We start from the raw sequence: 23,289 nt of genomic DNA, 5'->3' as shown, positions 1-23,289 counted from the left end.
GTATTATTTTATAGATGTCTTAAACCCATATACAGAAATTGTCTTTCAGACATTTGTTTGATGCAGTTGGTTCTCACTACTATAATGAACATATGGATGTAGCATATGTAAAAGAACAGCCACGGGGTGGGTAGATGTGTGGGGCAGGCATCAAATGCTTTATTGTAGTTGATAAAAGTGATATAGAAGTTTACTAATTATATATTTGGTTTTATCCTTTATCCAAGTGTTAGCAAACAAAGTTTGTGCCTGAAGTACTTTCAGAACTGGGGCAACTCATGGTAAAGGTGGTATAAGTTCTCATCACTTGCCTTAGTATCTCTCATAATGCAAAGCACATCTCCTTCCAGACATTTATAATGCTATGCATTAACAGAAGGGCCACTACTCAGACTGGTTTCGACCTTTATTGAGGTCTCATCAGTGGGAGCAGGACAAGGAGATGTGCTTTGCATTATGGGAGATAATTAGGCAAGAGATGAGAACTTATACCACCTTTACCATGAGTTTCCTCAGTCCTGAAAGTACTTCAGGAGCAAACTTTGTTTGCTAACACTTGGATAAAGGATAAAACCCAATATATAATTAGTAGCATAGCCAAGTGAAAAACTTCCATAAAGATATAGAAGTTTGTTATATTCATTATATTTTTTTTATAATTTGATTTGATTTCTTATATGCACATGATCTTAATTTTAACGAGGAAGTGGTCACTACTTATTTCATATCCTCTGTGAAGTCTAATATGTAAAGAGAATTTTGATATCTTTTCATTTAAGATAAAGTAATCTAATATCGGTTTCCATCCTCTTGCTACCCAAGTATATTTATATGTCTTTATGTTCATTATTTTAAGGTTATTATAAACTACAAAGTCAATAATTTTTTTACCATTCCTGTTTAGAGTATAAGTTTTAAAAGAGGTAAACCGTGAGTAGACATATCGGTACACAATAAATAACGGAAAAAAACTCACGTAGAAAGATTATTTATTAGTATAATTTTCGCCTGTGTGTCACAGGCGAAAATTATACTAATAAATAATCTTTCTACGCTACGTGAGTTTTTTTCCGTTATTTATTGTGTACTGTTTAGAGTATGTTCTCCATATATTCCTATATTATTATTAATTTTCATGTTTCCAATTCTTGCATTTAAGCCTCCTGCTAATATTACATAATCATTTTTATTTATTTTATTATATATATTTTGTAATTGATTTATAAATTTCAATATTATCATCTTCTCTTCCTTCTTCTGGGGCATATAAACCAATTATTGTTGAATAACCTATATCTATTTTTATTCTAGTTTCTATTATTCGTTCATTCCATAATTTATAATATTTTGACTGTTTTGAAAGAAAATTATGAATCCAAATCATAACACCTGCTTGTGCTCTTTGGTCTCTGTCAACTCCACTATATATTACATTAAAATATTCAGTTCTCATGTTCCTTTTAATTTCTTTTTTGTTTCAGTGGTTACTGTATTTGAAAATTTCTTTCATTTAATATTTGGTCTAATTCTATTTCTTTGTATGCTATATCACATCACATCGCATTGCATGAAATTGACAGGCTTAATATAAAAATGATACTAACTAAAGCAGCAAATAAAGTTTAGGAAAGACCAAAAAAATTCAATAAAAAGAAAAAATTGAAGATATAAGAAAATTTACAATATTTGTTTATAAAACTAGATTATTAAATGACACATACAATGCCTATATGAACAAAGAATTAACCAATATTTAGATAAAATAAAACGAAATGAAGATATAGAAATAGAATGGCTTAATATAAAAACGATACTAAATACAGCAACAAATGAAAGCTTAGGGAAGACCAAAAAATTCAATAAAAGGAAAAAACTGAAGATATGGGACGATAAAATCAAAGAAATAATTGAAATGAAAAAAGAAGCATATCATAAATGGTTAAACAGTAAAAGATTAGAAGATGAAATAGAATATAAAAGAATAAGAGCATAGCTAAAAGAGAAGTCAGAAAAAGACGTAGAGAATTATGGAACAAATTTGTTTCTAATTTAGAATATGATTTATATAAAATAAGACCCAATGTATATAAGATTTTGAAACACAAGTACAGATACTAAAGAAAATGTAAAATTAAACACCAAATTGAAATATGAAGAATTTCTATACAGAATTGTGGACAGATAAATATTTTAAAAAAGATAACTGGCAAACATTTAATGAAAAGGAAATAACTACAGAAGAATTAGAAATCAGCCTGAAAGAAACTAGAAATGGAAAATTATCTGTAGAAGATAAGTCATGTTCAGAATTATATAAATATTATTATTATTATTATTATTATTTGACACTTCCAGGGAGTCCAAAGACTCATCGAGGGAGGGCACCTGCTCTACAACTCTGTCTCAACCACTCAATCCACCAACTGACTGCAACTTCACCAACTCCATCTACCACCAACCACCGCCACTAGTATTTCCACAGACAACACAAACATCCATGCCCACTGCGGGATTCGAACCCGCAGCCTTTTGGCTGGAGAGCAGATACACTAACCACTCGACCAGCCTGGCTGGCCAAGTGGTTAGTGTATGTAAGGTTCAAAGAAAGACTCCTATTATTTTAAAATAAAATCTATTCAACAAGTAACCCACCAATAGAATGGAAAAAAGCAATGTGATCCCTGTCTTTGAAAAGGATAATAGAGATGCCCCTAAAAATTATAGAGGTATAAATACGGTCATCCCTCGACTTACGTCCGGGTTCCGTTCCATCCGGCAGGACATAAGTTGATACTTTAAATCAACAGAGTTATAGGGGTTAGGGAGTTAAGAGTAATAAGTATACTGTCATTTTAATTTTTAAACCTTATTATAAAACTGTACTGTGTGTTACTGTTACTATAAAACAGGAAAATAGTCACCCAAATCTTCCTCCACAATCACATCTTCATTACCTTCCCAATGTGAAGGACTAGGCTACAGCTCTTCTGGTGTAACTTTTGTTTTTTGATGAAAAATGTCTGATGTGCTTTGCTTGTTCCTCTTCTTCTTTTCATCATAAATGTGTTTATAGCAAGCAAATGCATCATGTATTTTCCTTTCTACTAATAAGTAGGGTTCAACATTGGGGGTCCATGTCTTCAACTAATTTGAGAACATCGCTAACTGCAGAGAACATTTCTGCAAGACTCTTCACTGTGAATTTAACTACCTCTCCTTGTTTCTCTTTTTCCTCTTCTTTTTCTCGTTCTTCCTCTTCTGCAACACGTTGTTCCTCCAGTTCGACCGATTCTTCATTAGTCAGCTCTTCAGGGGGCACTTCCTATGAGTTGAACTATATCGTCATCATTCACTTCGAGATTCAGGTTGTTTGCTAGGCCCACTATTTCTTCACTCAATTTACAAAGGTCTTCATTTTTTTCAGAACTTTCAAATTCATGCACAAGCCTTTTTAATGTCATTTTCCATATGCCACTCATACATTGAGAGATCATGCCGTCCTCCCAAACTACACCAATATTTTTAATAGCATGATAAATATTGAATGCTTTCCAGAATTGCATTTGAGTCTGGTTGTTTCCTTCATTAGCAGAAATGGCTTGTGAAAAAGTTTTCCGTAGTTAATAAACCTTGAACACTATTAGAACTCCTTGATCCATCGATTGGATCGATGAAGTAGTATTTGGAGGGAGAAACATGACCTTGAACTTGGTGAAGATCACCGATATAAGACGGATGACCTGGAGCATTATCTAGAATTAATAAAATTTTAAATTCTGCATTTTCTTTCACACAAATTTAAACTATTGTGTGAAATCGCATGACAGTTGATTAAGGCAAACAATTTTTGAGTCATCCATGACTTCTTATATCTCCGCCAATGAACTGGAAGAGTATGCTTCCTAATGTTTTTGAAGGCTCATGGATTCTCACTGTGCCATATCACAAATGATTTCAGTTTATATCCAGCCACATTACCCCCTAACAGAATCGTAACATGGTCTATAAGAGCTTTGAAACCAGGCACAGATTTTAGCTTTTTGTGGATGAATTGTCTGCTCAGACATTTTTTTCCGAATCAGGTCATCTCATCCATATTAAATATTTGCTGTGACAAATAATTTTATCCAATTTCTCCTCAAACTCCTTGGCAGCCTTCTCATCGAAACTTGCAGATTCACCATATCTTTTCACATTATGCAGTACAAAACACTGCTTGAATCTCATAACCCAATCAGAAGAAGTGTTGAATTCATTGTCATAATCGGGCCCTGCTTTCTCCTTCCACATGTTGAAGTACCTTAGCATTTATGGTCATAGTGCTAAGAGGTATGCGCTTTTGATTCAAGTCCTCTATGCATGATGGAAGTAACTTTTCCAATTACTGATATGATCTTGTCATTGCTTCGTCACTATCGTTGAACTTGCAACTTCGTTTCAAGATCAACTGTGATCCTCTTTTTCTGTGATTCTTTACTACTTTTTTAATTGGGTGTGTAGGGGCCATATTGCACAAAATATTGTGAAATATTTAACGATAAATACACAAATAACATTTTTCAAAAATCAACAGAGGAACTGTTGAAGCCAAGTGCCGAATGCCGAGGGAAGTTGTCGCTGAATGCACTGTTGCCACTGCATTGTTGCTACATAAAAATCTTTTTACTTTACGCTCACTTGCATCTTGTTCGAAAGTATAGTCGAAAATGTTATTTATTCCATTATGGGATCACAGATGTAACTCAAATGGACATAAAATTGATGGATGACTGTATTCTAAATTCCTGTTACAAAATATATACAGAATTTTAAATAACAAACTAATCAAATATTCTGAAAACTTTATTTTAGAAGTACAGAATGGATTTAGAAAAGGACAATCATGTATAGACCCAGCCTTTTGCCTAAAATTAATAATAGAGAAAAGAGAGAATACAATTTAGAAACACATATTACATTCATTGACTTTTTCAAAGTTAAAAGTTAAAAGATTTGACAAAGTTAAAAGAAGCATTTCATTTAACATATTAAAAGAAAGAAAAATACCAAATAATATTCCAAAAGCTATCATAAGTATATATGAAAATAATCAAATACAAATAAGATTAAATTATGATCTATCATGTATGAGAGAGATAAACCAAGGAGGCTGACAGGGATGTCCCCTTTCTGCAACTCTTTTTAATATCTATTTAAATGAAATAATAATAAAATGGAAGAAATTTTCCATCAAACTTCTATTAAACTTTCTCCTACTGTGAACTTAAACACTCTCCTTTTTGCAGATGAATAAATAATAATTACAAATTCTGATAATAATTTACAGAAAGATATTTTAAATTTAAATGAGATAGCCAAAGATTATGGAATGATAATATCAACAGAAAAATAAAAAAACTATGACATTTAAAGGACAAGATCCAATAAGAACTATAATAGTAATAGATGACAAGATTTTAGAACAGTTGAATTCATTTAACTACCTAGGATGTATGATTACACATGAAAATGAAAAAGATATAAACCTAAAAATTGAGAAATATTTTAAAATAACAGGTGTAATTAACTATATTTAAACCTAACCTAGTTCAAAAAAAAAAAAAACAGACTAAAATTTTGTATACAATACATTAGCCCTATCATTCCTACTGCATGAAAGTGAAATCTGGACAATAAAATAAAAAGACAAAGGTTAAGAACAGCTGAAATGAAGTTTATGAGAAAAACTGCAAAATATACTCTGATCACAAAAGAAATGAAGAAATTATGAAAGAATTAAACCAGGAATCAGTAATAGAAAAAAATTAAAAAATATAAACATAAATGGATGGAACACTTTGAAAGAATGAAAACAGAAAGATTACCAAAACAAGCCTTAAATTACGAACCACTAGGAAAAAGAAAACCAGGACGTCCTCTTAAGAGATTCAATGATGACTTCTAAGGCCAAAACAGACCTGGCCCCATCTGAAAAAAATAGTCAGATGGGACAGGGTCTGAAGAATAGTGAAAGCCCAAGTTATGTATTGTCGGTTGGGTTTCATGAGTAGTGTGAGCAGGTGAATTGTCCTGCATGCAGGACAATGCTTTTTTGTAGTATTTTCCTTCAGTATCTCCTTCAATTCCTTCAGAGCTGCTGAATAAACTGCTGCTATAAGAGTTTCACCTTTTTTAAGGTACTTAATAAGGATTACACCATCTATATCCCAAAAGACAATGGTAGGAACCTTCCCTGCTGCCTTTGAGTTCGGAACTTCTTTGGCCATGGAGAATGTTTGCGTCTTCACTCCATTAACTGTTGTTTAGTCTCTGGGTCATTGGGATGAAGTTATGTTTCATTAACAGTCACAATACAAGCACCCTCTTCACTGATAGCTTCTGCATGTCTAGATGTTTGTGGATAATGATCCCAGCTCATTTCCTGGATATCCCCAGAGTCTTGGCAATGTTTTGAACTGGTATTCGTCTATCATTACTGATCATATCAGGCACTGCATCGATATTTTCAGGTGTGATTTCTGTGGAAGGTCTTCCTGACCTGGAGGCATCTATTGTCTAAGGATGCCCAGTTTTAAACTTGGCTGCCCATCTGGCAAATGTTAGATATGCTGGGGCACAGTCCTCTGAAGTCTCATTCAAAGTTTGGTGAATCTCAGTTGCAGACTTTTCTTGCAGTACGAAAAAGTTGATGGTGGCCTGCACTTCTGTGTCTTTGAATTTATTCAAACCTCTGACATGTCTTCTTATATATCCTAAAAGAAAAAGAACAAATTATTACAATCAGATGAAATGGGGTTAAAGGGTTTTAAGATTTGTTCTTTCTTGTGGTTATATTAGTTTGCTTTAATATAAATTTTTGTTCTAGGTGTTTATCAGAACTTTACAGCCCCATATTAGTGGGTGGATGATGGCCTAGTGCATAGATGGAGGATTAAGTGGTGTAGCATGTCCACCCGTGATGACGTAGCAGCAACAATAATAATAATCATGTTAAGCAGCAGTAACTTAATCAGAATTTAATACATTACACACAGGCATTACAAGACAAGCAAATTTGCAACTTTTTCCTTCACAAAAAGAGCTTCCTTCAAACACAATTTGCTTAACTCAGCCTTTTATTCTGCTTTGGGTGCTACCACATGATACTGTTGTTATCCATTCCATGCTTAATATTTTTGTGCATGTATTTTTAAAACTTCTCTGATAAACTGGTTGGAGAATAAACACAGTTCACAGACATAGTTGACTATGTTGATAGAATTAACCACCCTATCATACCATATAATCAGTTCATAAAGTTACTTAACTGTGACAGACCATTAAGTCTAACATGCTAAGAGGAAAGGTGGGATGTATCTAACTGACTAATACTATTAAAATGCATTCCACAGAATGAACAGTACAACACTGTTGCAAGAATATAAACATAAATGTGAGAGATTAAGAATGAATTCATACCTTCCTGACATTTCCAGTATATTTCAGGTTACAGTTAACCACTATAAAACGTATTATTGCTGGTGACGGAAATAATAGACATATACACATATTAGTTGCAGTGCTCATTTAGATGTTAGTTAACTGCATAACAGGTATTCTGATTTGTTGTGTTTCATGGGATCTCAACATATTCATATCCATCTTAGAAAAATATATAGATATAATAATATGAAACAATGACCATGTATAAAATAGGTAGATGTAGGTATAATTTACAACTTAACATGATTATAGAATTTAAAAATATTTTGTCTTATGTTTTATTGTACACTGGTGTCCAAAAGCTAAGATAAACTACATTTTTACCTGTATATGAAAAATTTTTCATGACTACAGGCAAGTGTGGACAAAAATTTCTTGCTAGCATACTAATACATTATATTACACACAAAATGTGTTATAAATTTTGTACAAATTAAATTGCAATACATTTTTGCAAAAATAACAAATTTTTAGGATGTAGTTAAGGAATTAATGTACAGTGCTTGCAGAAAACTATGTGTAGAGACATGTGTCCACTCTGAACTAAGGTGCAGCTCTCACAATTTCATACAATGCTTAGCACCAAATGATACAAAAGTTCTTGATGCAAACTGGCCCACTCCTTAGAAAACAAACAAGGATAAGGCCTTGTTTGTTTTCTGCAGGAGGAATTACAAGCTGCAACGTTTCTGCCTGTTGCATCCTAAACATGTTCTATGGGGTTAATATCGTGGAGCATGCTGACCACTCAATTCGATTAATATCCTTGGTCTCCAGAAGTATCTCCACTGCTTGTGTATAATGTGGCGTGTCATTGTCATCCATAAAAATAAATTCTTTGGCTACAGTACCATGGAACATTTGAACATGACATTGAAGAACTTTGTTGCGTTATCATTCACCAGTTGTAGTTCCTTTTCCCGGCACTTGTAGCTTGGTGTGTTCATTAAGCATAATGACTCCTCACACCATGACCCCAGCACTACCGTAGTACCACTTTCAAGCCAGTTGTCTTGAATCAGCTGAATAACTAAAATGACTCATCTGTAAAGAGTACATTAGCCCATTGGTGTCTTGTACAATTTTTATGGATACAACACCACTGAAAACATTCTCTACGATGAGCGGTGGATAAAAGGGGACAGCTCATAGAGCATGTACCTGTGCTTGAATGGAGCTGACTTGCAAGCTGACCTGTCATGGTGCATCAATTACATTTTGCTGTTGTTATCAAAAATCTGTCTTCATGCTCCATGGTAGAGTGAGGGTGACCTCTTAGCAAACATCTGGAACACATTCCATTGGTTTGAAACACTGCCCAGAGCCTGGATACATTATCTGAGATTCTAGACTCTACTCTCTGGCAATATCAGTAATTCTGTGAGCTTCTTCAAGCTTTCCAATAATTCTTCCCCCATATGAAATCATCTAGATATGTCTTTGAGGCATTACAAGACAAGCAAGTTTGCAACTTTATTCCTTCATGAAGAGTTTCTTTTAAGCACAATTTGTTTAACTCAGCCCTTTGCTTTTTATCCTTTTTGAATGCTACCATGTGACCTCTTTGCACGTGATTTGAAAATTTGAATGAGTACCTGTTTTCTACTCAAAATCATCAGTTATACAAATTGCAGCAAGCTGATTTGTTTGAATTTGTAATCTTCAGAAATAGTGTTCATCTTTAGGTTTTTGGATACAAGCATACCTGTTGCAACAAGAATCAAACATAAATTAATATAATGGAATCTGCTTACCAACTCCTGGTCATTATGTATATGATTTTTGTATTAATAACTGATTCCTAATGAGGAAGGACAGCAAGATAGTTTCATTATTTGTTGCATCAGGACTGATGCAACAAATACAGACTAATATCTCCTGTGTGGTCATCAAGGTAATGAAAGGCTGGTTATAAATCATATATGTAGAAGAGTAAATAGCACTATGATCATCTGTAGAGGAACTGTAACTTTGTTAAATGTAGGTTTTGCTATGGATGTTTGCTCATGTATCTGTAATAATAATAGCTGAGTTTTATAAGGAGAGTGGATAACTCCACAGTACTTTTTGGATTTTACCATGGCCTTTGTCAGATTACACACTAGAGATTGTTATATAAACTCAAAGGGATGAATGTTGAAAATAGACTTTTGACATGGATAAAAGAGAGCAGCCTGTCAAATATCAAATATATATCTCCATATGATATATGGAGATAGTGAATCTAAGGAGTGACTAGTAGTATACCACAGGATTCTGTACTTAAGCCTTTATTGTTTAATTTATATAGTAATGATATTGAGGATGATTTAGAATGTGATATCCAGTTATTTACAGATGATGCCAAGTTAGGGCAAGTAATTAGGAACATATCTGATGCAAAATCCCTGCAGACTAACTTGAACAGAGTAATTCTATGGGCTTATGTTAATGAGTGTCAGTTTAATGTCTTTAATTTCAAAGTTATGCATTTTGGACTGAGGACATTAGTAGTGTTATATTAATGAAAATTTGCTGCAGGTAGTCAGTGAAGCTATAGACTTTGGTATTGCAGGAAAATAAAAGTTTTTCTCCCAATAAATATACAAGGCTTTGATACAACCACTCCTGACCTACTATGTGCAAGTAAGGTCACCTGGGGTCCAAGGAGATGAGGAGACTATTGAAAAGATCCAACAACACACTACTAAGATGATAGCTTGCCTATGGAATTGCACATATGATTACAGAATGAGGGAATATGATCTTCAGAGTTTAAAGATTAGATGGAAGACAGAAAATATGTTAGAAATATATAAGTTAGTAAGGGGATCTTATAGATATGAGATTTTGCAGCTTATAGCAGGTGGGAATGGAGTTTGGAGTTTCTTTTGTGTCAATTTTCTAGAACCCCTTTAGTAACTTAAACCTATGAACTAAACTTTGCAACTCACATCTTCAGTCTCTCCTCATGGGGGCATTCCATGGACCTGTCACTGGCTTGATTACTTTATCTCTGAAACCTCTACCTACTTCTGATTCTCAAGAAACCCAGATGACCAAAATCTCTGCATTAGTCAAGATTTGGCAAGATCATGCCCTTAGTAAGAGAGATAATAATCTTCCCTTAACTTCCTGGTATTTTCCAGCATTTAAGTAATTGTTCGAGCTATATTGCTTTTGCAATATGCACTCTGAACTTCAACCTTCTATCTACACTCCCCCCCCCAAATAAAAAAAAAACTAACTTCATCAATTTCCTGCAATTCAGTAGTACCTTCAGTGTGATACACAGTATATAATCTTTTCATCCTGAAGTGCATAACCTTACATTTTGCAACATTAAATTGATAACCATTATCCTTTGCATACATTGTTAATTTACTTAAATCATCCTACATTACCTTTTCAACTGTTGTCTACATCATCAGCAAGCAACTGAATCATCCTCCCTCTTTAAATTATTACCTATATCATTAATATACAGAGTAGTCCTTTTGAAGCCCTCCATTAGTCACTCTCTTTCTCCTATATTCCACTTCACCATATACTCTCTGGTGTCTGTCTGTCTGTCAAGCACTTCTATTATTATCATACGACCCCATGGAGTCACAAACTCATCTAGGAAGTCCCTTTGGTCATACACACAGCTCATCATACCTTACCTTAAACACATTCAAATTCTCTGCAGACACCACACTCTCAGGCAAGACATTCCAAACATTCACAAATATGCATGCAAAAAAACCCTTGTTCACATCCTCCTTATACAGCTTCCAGGGATGACCTCTTGTCTCCGATCTACCACGATTTTATGAAAAACCTCTTCACCATTAATCCTATAACACCCCCTTACCAACTTATACATCTCTATCATATCACCCTTCTTCCTCCTATTCACTAGACTCTGCAAATTACATCATCTCAACTTTTCTTCATGTTCAACATTCCAGTGATCAGAAACAATTTTGGTCAATTACCTCTCTACCCTCCAATAACTCTTCATTCTTTTGAAAACCAGGTGGCCATAACTGTGCAGTAGTCCATATGTGGCATAATAAGAGCCTTATACAATGGAACTAGAATCCCTTTACTTCTACAGGTCAGTGTCCTCTGCATCATTCCCAGAATTTGTTGCTCTCACAATTTTGGCAATATGCCCTCTAAATTTCAGATCCTTATCTTCCATCATCCCAAGGTCTCTTATTTCCTCCACTTCCAACAATATAACCCCACCAAGAGTAAATTCTACATCCCATCTTTATTTTGCAACATTGAACTGGTATTCCCACTCCCGTGCCCATTCAATCATTATATTCCAGTCTTGTAATGTTACAACATCTGCTCTACTTCTCGTAGTTCATCCTAACTTTACATAGCTGTAAATAGTTGTATATCCCCATTCAAATCTTCCCCAATATCATTAACATACAGGTTAAATAGCAATGGCCCTAAACAGATCCCTGAGGCACACCACTAGTGACTTTCCTCTTCTGGGATATTGCTCCTCCATGCACAACATGTAGATACCTAGCACTCAGTCAATCTCCAATTCAATGCACTAATCTAATATCCTACCCCATTTGCTGTAGTTTGACTATGAAGTTATCATGCAGTAATTTATCACAAGCCTCTGAAAAATCTAAGTATACTAACTGTTATTATTAAAAACAACATGCAAGTCCACAGTAATAACTTTAATTAATAAATAAGGTAGATGTGAATGCGATGTTTCTTATTTTGGACAAACTGGCCGTTCTGTGGAAAAAAGAATTAAAGAACATCAATATTATATTGATTACAACCTCAGAAGTCTGGTCTAGCACAGCACAGTATTATCACTACCCATAATATCTAGTAGGATAAAGCTATTCTCCTTCATAGATGCAGGTTCAAATATGAATGCCTCTTTAAAGAAAGCTGTGAAGCTATTTTACACCAACTGAATTTAAATCGAAATGATTGCCTCTCTCTCTCTCTCTCTCTCTCTCTCTCTCAAAGATCCGGGAGACTTTTATTTTATGTAATCATTAAAAACTAATTATCTTAAATATTAATTATTTATTCATTTCTTTCATTTCCTAGCTCACGACAACATTGTATTTTAATAGGTGATCCACGGAATGTTCGTTACTTGTATTCTATTCCTATCTGTTTGTAACACTGAAGATGTACTATTAGTTTTAGTATGAAATATCTACCTTATTTATTAATTAAAGTTATTACTGTGGACTTACGTGTTGTTTTTAATAATTATACTATGCCACAGGTCCCTCTAAAAATAAGTATACTAACTGTGTATCCATCTCCCATATCCAGTGCAGCTGTCACCTTTTGTAAGAAGTAGATTACTAAAACATGACCTCCCTTTATCAAATCCATGCTGTCCATCAAAGATAATATCATTGTTCAAAAGACATATTTCGTAATCACCGAAATATGTCTTTTGAACCAATTAGCCACAGAAGTTTACGCCTGCAAATACCATTGTTGTCAACCCATATCGAAAGAACTACCTAAGATTTTTTTGGGGGGCTTCATTAGCTAACTGCTGCTGATACTGAACTTTTGCTACTCTTACCAGCTGAGTTACCCTCCTTGCCTGTTCTTTTTATTCCGCATAGAATTGGTTATTACCACTCCTCTTATCCTGTCCTCCATAATGTCTTTTTTCTCTCTATTGTACTTAATCTCTTCATTCATCCATTTCACACTTACATTATTTAACCTTTTGAATACATTCAGCATTGCTTTCACTAGATAGTTCTTGAACATTATCTGAGCAGCAGTGTTCTCCTTTCCACCCAACTCTGCATTCCATGTTACAACTGCAAGTTGTCTCTTGGACTTCTCATAATTACCAGGGTGATAGTTCCACATATACCCTTTCCTCACAGAAGTCCTCACATGGTTAGCAACCACAGGTTGTCACTTCATGGTCACTCTCACCAACTCAAGGGAGATTTGACATGTCATTTATAATAACATCATCCTCTGGTGAGATGATCAACTCCAAGACCCTCAGTCCTTGTGTGCCCTCTGTTACATACTGCCTGAGGTAATTGTCCCTCAAGAAACTCATTTTCTTTACTTTCAGTTGCTATCTCGTCATCCCAGTCTATGTTGCCATAATTAAAATCACCAAAAATGATCACCCTTTCCCCCATTTGCTTGGCTCTAATATGCTTATACATTTCCTGGTCACTACCCTCCATATTACCAGGTCTATATAGCACATCCAATGAAGTATTTTATTTTATTCATCTCTATCTCACACCACACAGCCTTAAAACCATTACCACTATTTCCCCTTTACATCTGTACCATGTATGGGTATAACTCTTTTACCATTATCAATAGCATTCCGCCTACCTTTTTACTCTTTCTGTCTTCACAAAATATATCATACCCTTCCATCTCTATTCCTGTTAGGATATCATCCTGATTTTCAAACATGTCCTAACAATTTTTGGGTGAACAAACTCAATCAATGCAACCATTTCATTTCCCTTATTTCTGATACTTCTAGTATTCGTATACAAATCCATGCAACAACCAGCTTCATATTAATTCCCAATTGCTCCAAGTTAAGTAATAATTTTCCATGTGATACAAATGCTTTTGCAAAGTCCAGCATTACCATGGTATAGCTATTTTCCTTATCTAATTCTGCTGTCACTCTGTTATAAAATGTGAGTAAATTACTAACTAGGCCAACCTTTTACATAGGCTTGCTGCTCCCATAGAGAATCATATTTGAGACTACTTCGCTTAGACATGAAATTTTCTGTATGAGAAATTTGCCTTTCATCATTTTTTAACATTCATTTCAGACAAATTTTGGAGACTACAACCATTATAGAAATAATCACTTTAATTTCCTGACATTTTGACCTTCATATTAAGTTCATCATCTGGAGTATACACGTGTATGTGTGTGTGTATATACACACACACACACACACACACAGACAAGCTATTTTAGATTTCAAAATACTTTCTACCTACACTCACAGCTATGGGCTCACCATTACTCCCCCCCCCCCTCAGTTGGAAGCTTTTAAGTGATGTGCTCTAGATTCCTTTACTTCAAAATCCAAAGTCTGGCTTAGATATGTTGATGATGTTTTCGCTGTCTGGTCCCATGGCCTCCAGACTTGAGACATTTTTTCTCAGCCACCTAAACAAACATCACAAAGCATATAATTGAGATTGAATCAGAACACACTTCCTTTTCTAGATACACTTGTCACACATCTTCCTTCTGGCAGTGTACCCTTCACTGTTTACTGGAAGCCTAAACATACTAGCCAATATGTATACATGAACTAACTGGCAACACAAAAACTAGGTGTCATTAACACACTAAAAAACAGGGTTTTGAAGATTTGCTCCAGTAACAAGCACTTAAAGGTGAATTAAAAGTTATCAGCAATACCTTCCTGAAAAATGGCTTTAGTCAAAATATTGTCAACAAAATTTTTAACAAGATCTCACTTAAAAACAAAAATAAACCAAATTACAATAAAACCGTAACCATTTCATACATTAAATGGATATCAGATAAACATAATACTATGAAATACAATCTTCATGCCACCTTTAAACCTCCTGCAAAATTAAAGAACTTATTCAATTCATCCAAAGATCCACTGTCTCTGGTGGCCCACCATGGAGTATACCATATTCATTGCACCTGTAATTTTCCCTATTTTGGTGAAACAGGATGCACAATTCCTGTCTGAAAAAAGGAACATAAATGGACATTAATGATCAGGCCCTGAATACTCTACATAGAATTGATTGGAAAGGCACCTGTTGTTTACATCATACCAAAATGTGTTATGAACATAAATTTAAGGAGGCCTGTGAAATTCTTATCAACCACCTTAATCTTAACAATAATGATGGTTTAAAAATCTCAAGAATATGGAAGGCGCATATTCTACCCACATAACTTTCTATCTAAGATGAATATGGTAAGTAATCCAGGATCTTAACTCTAATATAACAACTCTCATGTTAAATTAGGACACTACTTTTGCTGTAATAAAACTATCTGTATGAATTTGTTCTCTGATGATGTTACAAATAGAATATAGTTTTGATGTAGTTTTTCCCCACTAGAGGACAGGTCAGTAGAATAACCGTTGATCAAATCATTGACTCTTTGGCATACTGTTTGAAATGTAATACAACTTCTCTCTCTCTCTCTGTGTGTGTGTATATAAGATGTCACACCTTAAATTCTTAAGGTGTGATATCTTTTAACTACTTATATGGAAATATGACTACTGCATTACTTCAATCTTGGTATCACTTGTGGGTCTCTCCCACTAAACAAACCTCAATAAAGGTCAAAACTGGTCTAGGTAGTGACCCTTCCCATAATGCATAACATTATACAGTAAGTCAGTAAGGATATGTGCATTGCATTTTGGGATACTAAGGCGATTGATGTGAAGTCATTATCCTCTGTATATAAGTAGCCCAGTTGTGAAGTGACTTCATGTGCAAAATTTGTTTGCTTACACTTGGATAAAGGATGAAACCAAGACTATAACTTCTTGGCAACTATAATTTAATGAAAATAGTTGTGTGTAAAAGATTTTTTTATAAAAAAAAATAAAAGTTTATCACATAACATTGATCAAAATAAATTATTTCAAAATAACTTTTGCCTTGCTTGCTGAATTCAATATATAGTTCTATGCTTCGTGCTTCACTTTCAGATATATATATTATCGTTCTGCGTTTATGAACCACAGATAAGGTTAAATTGCAATACTTTCTTTCCAATTTTCTTAGCTTCAGCAGATGAATATTGCTTTGCTTGTTAGAATGCATTTCAGTGATAATACCCAGTTCTTAAACTTATATAAGGACAGTCGCCAGATTTCATCGCTCCCTGAGACAAATAATTAAATATTGCCCCTGATGGATTATAAGCAAAATTATAATGCAAAATGATTACATAATAATATTTAATTAAATGTTTGCTCTACAGGGATATCGCACAATAAAGCTGTTTATAAGCTCTTCTAAATTTAAATTATAAGCAATCTCTATCAATGTAGTTGCTAAACAAACCAATCTTTCTTACGTCATTGCTGTTCGCAAATAATTTTGAATCAGTTTAAGCTTGGAAAAACTTCCTTCCGCACTTGCTATGCTAACAGGAATTGTTAGTATAGTGATGCTGCCTACCGCAATATGGATGAACGAGCTCCCTTATTAAGCTGCACCCTGAGGCAGGCTGCCTCTATGCTACACCCTGTCGATGGTACTGAAACTATATATATTGTGAATATAATGTTCTAAATGTCTAATATGTCATAGATCATAGACAGTTTTTCCTTTTAAAATACTGTGTAGTTAATATAAATTTTAATTATATTCCTATCCTTTCATTATTGTTATTATCATTTTCCTGATATCCACAGTCACATACTCATTGTGGGAGGTCAACACAGTCTATCACACCACTCCTTAAAGTCATCCACAATCTACATGTTCACCACCCTCTCAGGCATGCTCCTGCCACTCTCACTTCTTACCCTTTTGCAATGTCCAGGAATGGCCTCTTGTCCTTTCTCCTTTCCCTCATTCTACTGTATGAAAAATCTCCTCAGTATTAATACAATAATAACCCTTCGACAGCTTAAATGTAGCGATTACATCCCCTTTTGCCTTCTATCCACCAAACTATGCAGTCTGTATGCTCTGTCTGTCCTCATAATCAACATTGTACAGTCCTGATATAATTTTTGTTATTCATCTCTGCACGATCTCCAAGGTTACTACATCCTGTTCAAATCCTGGTGACCAGATCTGAGCACAGAAATCCAGATGTGGTCTAATTAAAGCTTTATACAATAGGACCAGCACACTGTTATCTCTCATGGTCAGTGTTCTTCTCAACCCCGCAATTCTCTCAGATGTCTTTGCAATATCACCCCAAGATTTTATTTGCTTATACTTGGATTTATCCAAGTATAAGCAAATAAAAATTTGTGCGTGAAGTAACATCATGACTAGGGCTACTTTTATATGGAGGCTAATTACTTCACATTAATTGCTGTAGTATCCCATAATGCAATGCACATATCCTTATGGACATTTATAATATTATGCATTGTGGGAAGGGCTACTACCCAGACCCGTTTCGACCTTTATTGAGGTCTCATCAGTGGAAGCCAGATCCAGATGTAATACTAAGATTGAAGTAATGCAGAAGTCATTAGCCTCTATATACAAGTTACCCTAGTCGTGATGTTATTTCTAACAAATTTTTATTTGCTTACACTTGAATAAAGATCACCTGATTTCCATTTCCAACAAGCAAGATAATCTGTTCACTATCATTTTATTTTTGCTCCTGCTTGCCACATAGCAAAAAAACTCCTTGGGATTTTCTCTGGATGGCAGTGCCAGTCTCCTCATATTCTAATTTTTCTCTCCTTACAATACTAGTCACTTTCCTAACTTGAGTCTTATATTCTTCATGCAGCTGTTCTCTGTCTTTATATGCCTTTCATAATCTCATTTTCTTCAGCAATTCCCATGTTATTCCTTTTGCCATCCATTTGACTCCCAATTGCTTTATCTTCTTCATTCAAGGTATACAATCTGTCATTACTGTCAACAACCGTTTTTTTTTTTTTTTTTTTTTTTTTTTTTTTTTTTTAAGTATCTCCCATGCATTAATGACCCTTCTTCCTGCAAATTCTTTCATCCATTGTACTATTGCGAGCAGGTTGTCAGTCGCCTTATAATTCCACAGAACTTCCTTCTGTTTTGATACCTCCTGCCTGTTCATCCTACAAGTCAGGATTACATGGTCACTCTCACCAGTTCTGTGTGGGGAAGGGGGGGGTGTCATCTCAGTCACAGTTTTTTATATGAAGTGAATTATAATTAATTCATGAATGTCTAATTTCTGACTAGTTTTTAAGTTTTTTTCACATTAATTATTTTTATGTTTCAGTATACCAAATCTGTGACTTCATTTTACAAAAAAGAAAATAAAACAATAATAACACTTTTAGCAAAACATTTACTGTTTCTAAAAGAAGAGAAAGAGCATTCAGGAGTTTTTATCCCTCAAACAAACTATACTGGCCAGAATGAACACACCCAGTTGAAGGATATAAAAACACTGAATCTCATTGCCTCCTTAGTAGCTTGAGCTGTAATTCCAAACAACTAGCTGAGTATGTCCTTCTGGAAATTGGAGCTTTCTCTCATCGCTAAGTCCACAATTTCCTGATTTATAATAGTGATAACTTCAAGTTTAATATCATAAAACTTAACTCAAGCAATTATCTTGCAAAAAAAAAAAGAGAATTTCAGAAAAAAATGTAATAATGTTATTTAGACATTCAGTCATTGAGCTTTTGGGGGGGGGGGGGGAAGAGCCAAATATTCAAACCATGCATAACAGATATTTAAGATTATATCTTATTTTCTAATTGTTTACAGCAGATTATTATTATCATTATTATGCAGTGAAATATCTTCAGGAAGACCAGAGACTCATCGTAGGAGACCCAAATTAACTATTTTACCACAAAACCTATTATACCAGGGTGTTTAAAGGTCAAAGCTGTATAACTGAGAGGAGACCTCCACATAGCCTTTAAAGGAATGCAGAGAACCGACCAGGGCTTCTGACCTAATGTCCAATCCTCACCTTCTCGTGGTGCACCCTGTTGGGTATCTACTTGGATACCCAACAGGGTGCACCACGAACGAGGATGGGCTGGCAATTTGGGATTTAGCCGACCAAATTGTATTCTTATTGGTAAAACCAAAATAAAAATGATGGTACAATATGACAAAATTTCATGCCGGCTGGGGCGTCGCCCGGTTAAACAAGGCCCCCGTTGTTTTCACCAAGGAACCAGGGCGAACAGCGAAAAGTCAGCTACTGGAACAAATCTGAAAACAAATCCCAACTCAACATCACCAGAGTTAAAGATCGGTACTATCAACATAAGAAGCCTGAATGGCAAAGAAATGGAGCTAGATGAGGAATTAGATAAGTACAAGATCGACATAATAGGGGTGACTGAAACAAAAAAGACCAAAACTGGTGAGATCTTTCTGAGCAATAAATACAAAATGTTATATTCAGGCAATGACAATCAAGGAAAAGAAGGAGTAGCTATAGTATTCAACACAAAATACGAGGCTAATCTTCTTGAATGGCAGTCAGTCTCAAGTAGAGTAATGTTGGCAAATATGAGAATGGGGAACTGGACAATGAGACTTATTTGTGCCTATGGTCCCACAGAAGGTTCTACTAAGGTAGAAGTGGAGGAATTTTTTGACGCTTTAGAAAAAGCAACTGACACAATTTAAAATGAAAAGTTGGTCCTTGTTGGGGATCTAAATAGCAGAGTAGGAAATGATTGTGAGACATACAAAACTATTTTGGGAAAATTTGGAGAAAAGAGCAAAGCTAATAATAATGGCAAATATCTGTTGGATTTCTGCTCAGGACATGGACTGGTTATTACTAACAGCATGTTCCAACATAAAATGTGCACAAATTCACATGGAGAGAAGAGGCAAGGAATAAGAAAAGTTTCATTGACTATGTTATTGTTGATAGTGATGTTTTCTCCCTGGTGCAGGACACCAGAGTGTACAGAGGATTTGAAATTGGAAGTGATCACTATTTAGTCTTGAGCTGGATAAAATTGAATTTCATATTGAAAGGAATAACATGCAAGAAAGTTTTAAAGCGAATAAAAGTTGAGCAGCTCTCAGATGTGAACTGTAGACTAAAATACAGAAAGATTATTGAAAAGAAAATGATAGAGTTTGAGAACAGGAATCAAACCTTGGAGATTCAATGGCAGATTCAGGAGATTCAACTCTGAAGAAAACATTGATTGATTCTGCCAGAGAGGCATGTGGTGAGGTTGTGTGCAAGGATAAAAAAATCAGAACTCCCTGGTGGACAACAGGAAGTTAAAGAGGCAGTGAAGGAAAAGAAGAAAGCATATCAAAAGTTCCTGGCAAATAAGTCAGCTTTTACTCTTACAGAATACAGAGACAAATATAAGAAAGCTAAACAGTGTGTAAAACTAGCTAAACAAAAGTCATGGGAGGACTTTGGCAAGAATATAGAAAATAAATATCAAGAAGGTGGCAAAATATTCTGGAGGTTGTTGAAGAAGCTTAGGAATGGAGGAAAGAGTGCTGTAAAAGGAGTTAGAGATGATAAAGGTGACATGAAAACAGGAGAAAAAGATATCCTTGAAGTATGGAGTAATTACTTTGAAAAACTGCTAAATGAAACAAGCAGTGATAGCAGCACAGTGATAAAAAAAAAAAAAAACACTGACCAGGCATGCCGTCAGGAGTACATATCCATACTTGAAGTAGAAAAAGCCATCAAAGGCTTGAAATGTGGAAAGGCAGCAGGAGTAGATGATATTCGACCAGAAATGCTGAAGTATGGTGGTATAAAAGTCTTACAGTGGCTGCACTGCATGGTTCAGAAAGCCTGGACAGAGGGACGATTTCCCGATGATTGGAGTAGAGCTCTCATAGTACCCATATATAAAAAGGGAAATAAAACTGAATGTGAGAATTACAGAGGTATTTCCCTACTGAGTGTTTCTGGCAAGATCTATCCAAGTATACTTGAGAAACGGTTGAGAAGAATTGTGGAAGAAAAGCTTGGTGAAGAACAAGCTGGATTCAGGGCAAATAGAGGCTGTCAGGATCAGATCTTCACTTTACGACAAATAGTCAAGAAAGCATGGGAATATAACAAAGATCTGTATTTAAGTTTTGTCGATTTGGAAAAGGCATATGACAAGGTGCTAAGAGAGAAGCTGTTCAATATGCTGCAGTTATATGGTGTCAATGGGGCATTATATCAAGCAATACTTAGTCTTTATTTGAGTTCTAAGTCAGCAGTTAGAATTGAAGGAAGTACAGGAAGATGGTTTAATGTTAAATCTGGTGTGAGACAAGGATGTGCATTATCCCCTCTGTTATTCATTATCTATATGGATCACATTATGAAGGAAAGTGGTATTAAACCTGGTATCAAAATTGGAGATGTTAATGTCAGCTCTTTGCTTTATGCGGATGATGTTATACTTGTAAATAAATCTGCTACAAGTCTGCAAGATTCTCTGACTAAATTGAATAGCTGTTGTAATAGATATGGTATGAAGGTCAGCAATAAAAAGACAAAGACAATGAAAATAGGTAGAATCATTGAAAATGTCAACTGTGTTGTGAATGGAGAACCTGTGGAACAAGTAAAACATTTCAGTTACTTAGACAGATTTTTATTGAAGATGGTAAATTAAATATAGAAATAGACAACAGAATCAACCAAGCTGGTATGGTGGGAAGTCACTTGAATAAATTCATATGGAATAAGAGAGAATTTAGTCGGAACACTAAATTAGCTGTATACAAGACAGTGTTCAAACCAGTTTTAACTTATGGATCTGAGAGCTGGGTCAGAAGTAAAACACTTGACCAAAGACTAGAGACCGCAGATATGAGAGTCCTGAGAAAGATTAGAGGCGTGAACAGATGGCATCAATGGCAATATCATATTAAAAATGAGGATATTAGGAAAGAACTTGACAAGTATCCAGGAACACATTCCTGGATGCTGATGTGTCAGCATCCAGGAATGTGTTAGCAGAGTTAATCTCAGGTGGTATGGTCACTTAAATAGAATGGGAGAGGAAAGATTAGCAAAACAAGTGTTCTCTCCCAGGTTGGCAGGAAAACGACCCAGAGGAAGACCAAGATATAGGTGGATTGATACGGTACAAAGTGCCTTAGACGATATAAATATAAGATCTGATAATGTTGGGGTCTTGACAAGTAACAGACTGATTTGGAGGAAAATTGTAGATAGGAAGTTAGTAATGATGTAAATTTTTCATGTAGTACTGTCATATCCTGTACACCCCTTGTGGGTACATGTCAGGAATTTGATGATGATGATGACCTATTATACCTCTCCATAAACTCATTCACTGTCAGGGAACCCACAAATAATTCTGGTAATCCATTCCACTCATTCACCACTCTCCACTCAAAAATTCTGGTCTGCACATCCCAACTAACCACATCCTTACAACTACTTCCATGGAATAACCCCAATTCTCTGACTATTTATCACATATTGAAAAATTTCCTTTGCTTCAATTTTATAAAACTCCTTTAAAATCTTATAACTTTTTATCATGTCTCCTCTTTTCTGCCTATCAATGAAACTTTACATCCCATACACTTCAACCTGTTCTCATAAGGAGAATTCCACAGACCTGTCACCAGCTTAGTCACTCATCTCTGAATCTTCTCTACCACCTCCTGGTCCCCAGGAAACCCAGATGACTAAATCTGTGCACAGTAGTCAAGATGTGGCCAATCATGGCCTTATAAAGAGGGATAATAAGAGTTCACTATCTTTACTTGTTAGTGTGTTTTTCAACATCCAAGTAATCCTTTGAGCTATTTTACCAATGAAGATTCAGAAATGTACCCCACTTTGGAATCATTCATGTTGAGTGAAACATACACATTCAAAAATACCACATAATATCAAAACCTAGTAAATTTGTTTCTTTTGAAATATGCAATTTATTTGGTGTTTTTTCAAAAAAAAAAAGACCCAGGAATTATTTCCTCACTGATTTTGTCAGGTTAAAATAATTATAAGAATTAGTTATTTATTTCCTTAGATGTATGTTTTGCAGAGGGTTACCATATATATATATATATATATATATATATGTGTATGTTTATTTCATAACTGTGTAGTATAATTTGTAATGAGCA

At 34.8% G+C, this 23,289-nt stretch overlaps 1 protein-coding gene across 5 annotated transcripts in view; it reads left to right on the top strand.

Moving 5' to 3' along the window:
• TBC1D5 (TBC1 domain family member 5) overlaps positions 1-23,289 on the top strand; it is a 495,953-nt gene that overhangs the window by 402,369 nt on the left and 70,295 nt on the right. The gene's annotated exons all lie outside the window — the stretch shown is intronic.

The sequence above is a fragment of the Typopeltis vanoorti genome, chromosome 19, assembly GCF_054136105.1.
Source record: "Typopeltis vanoorti isolate ZY-2024b chromosome 19, IOZ_Tvanoo_1.0, whole genome shotgun sequence".
Taxonomy (NCBI): Eukaryota; Metazoa; Arthropoda; class Arachnida; order Uropygi; family Thelyphonidae; genus Typopeltis; species Typopeltis vanoorti.
Note: the sequence above shows the minus strand (reverse complement) of the source record. Positions and strands in the feature narration are given on the sequence as shown.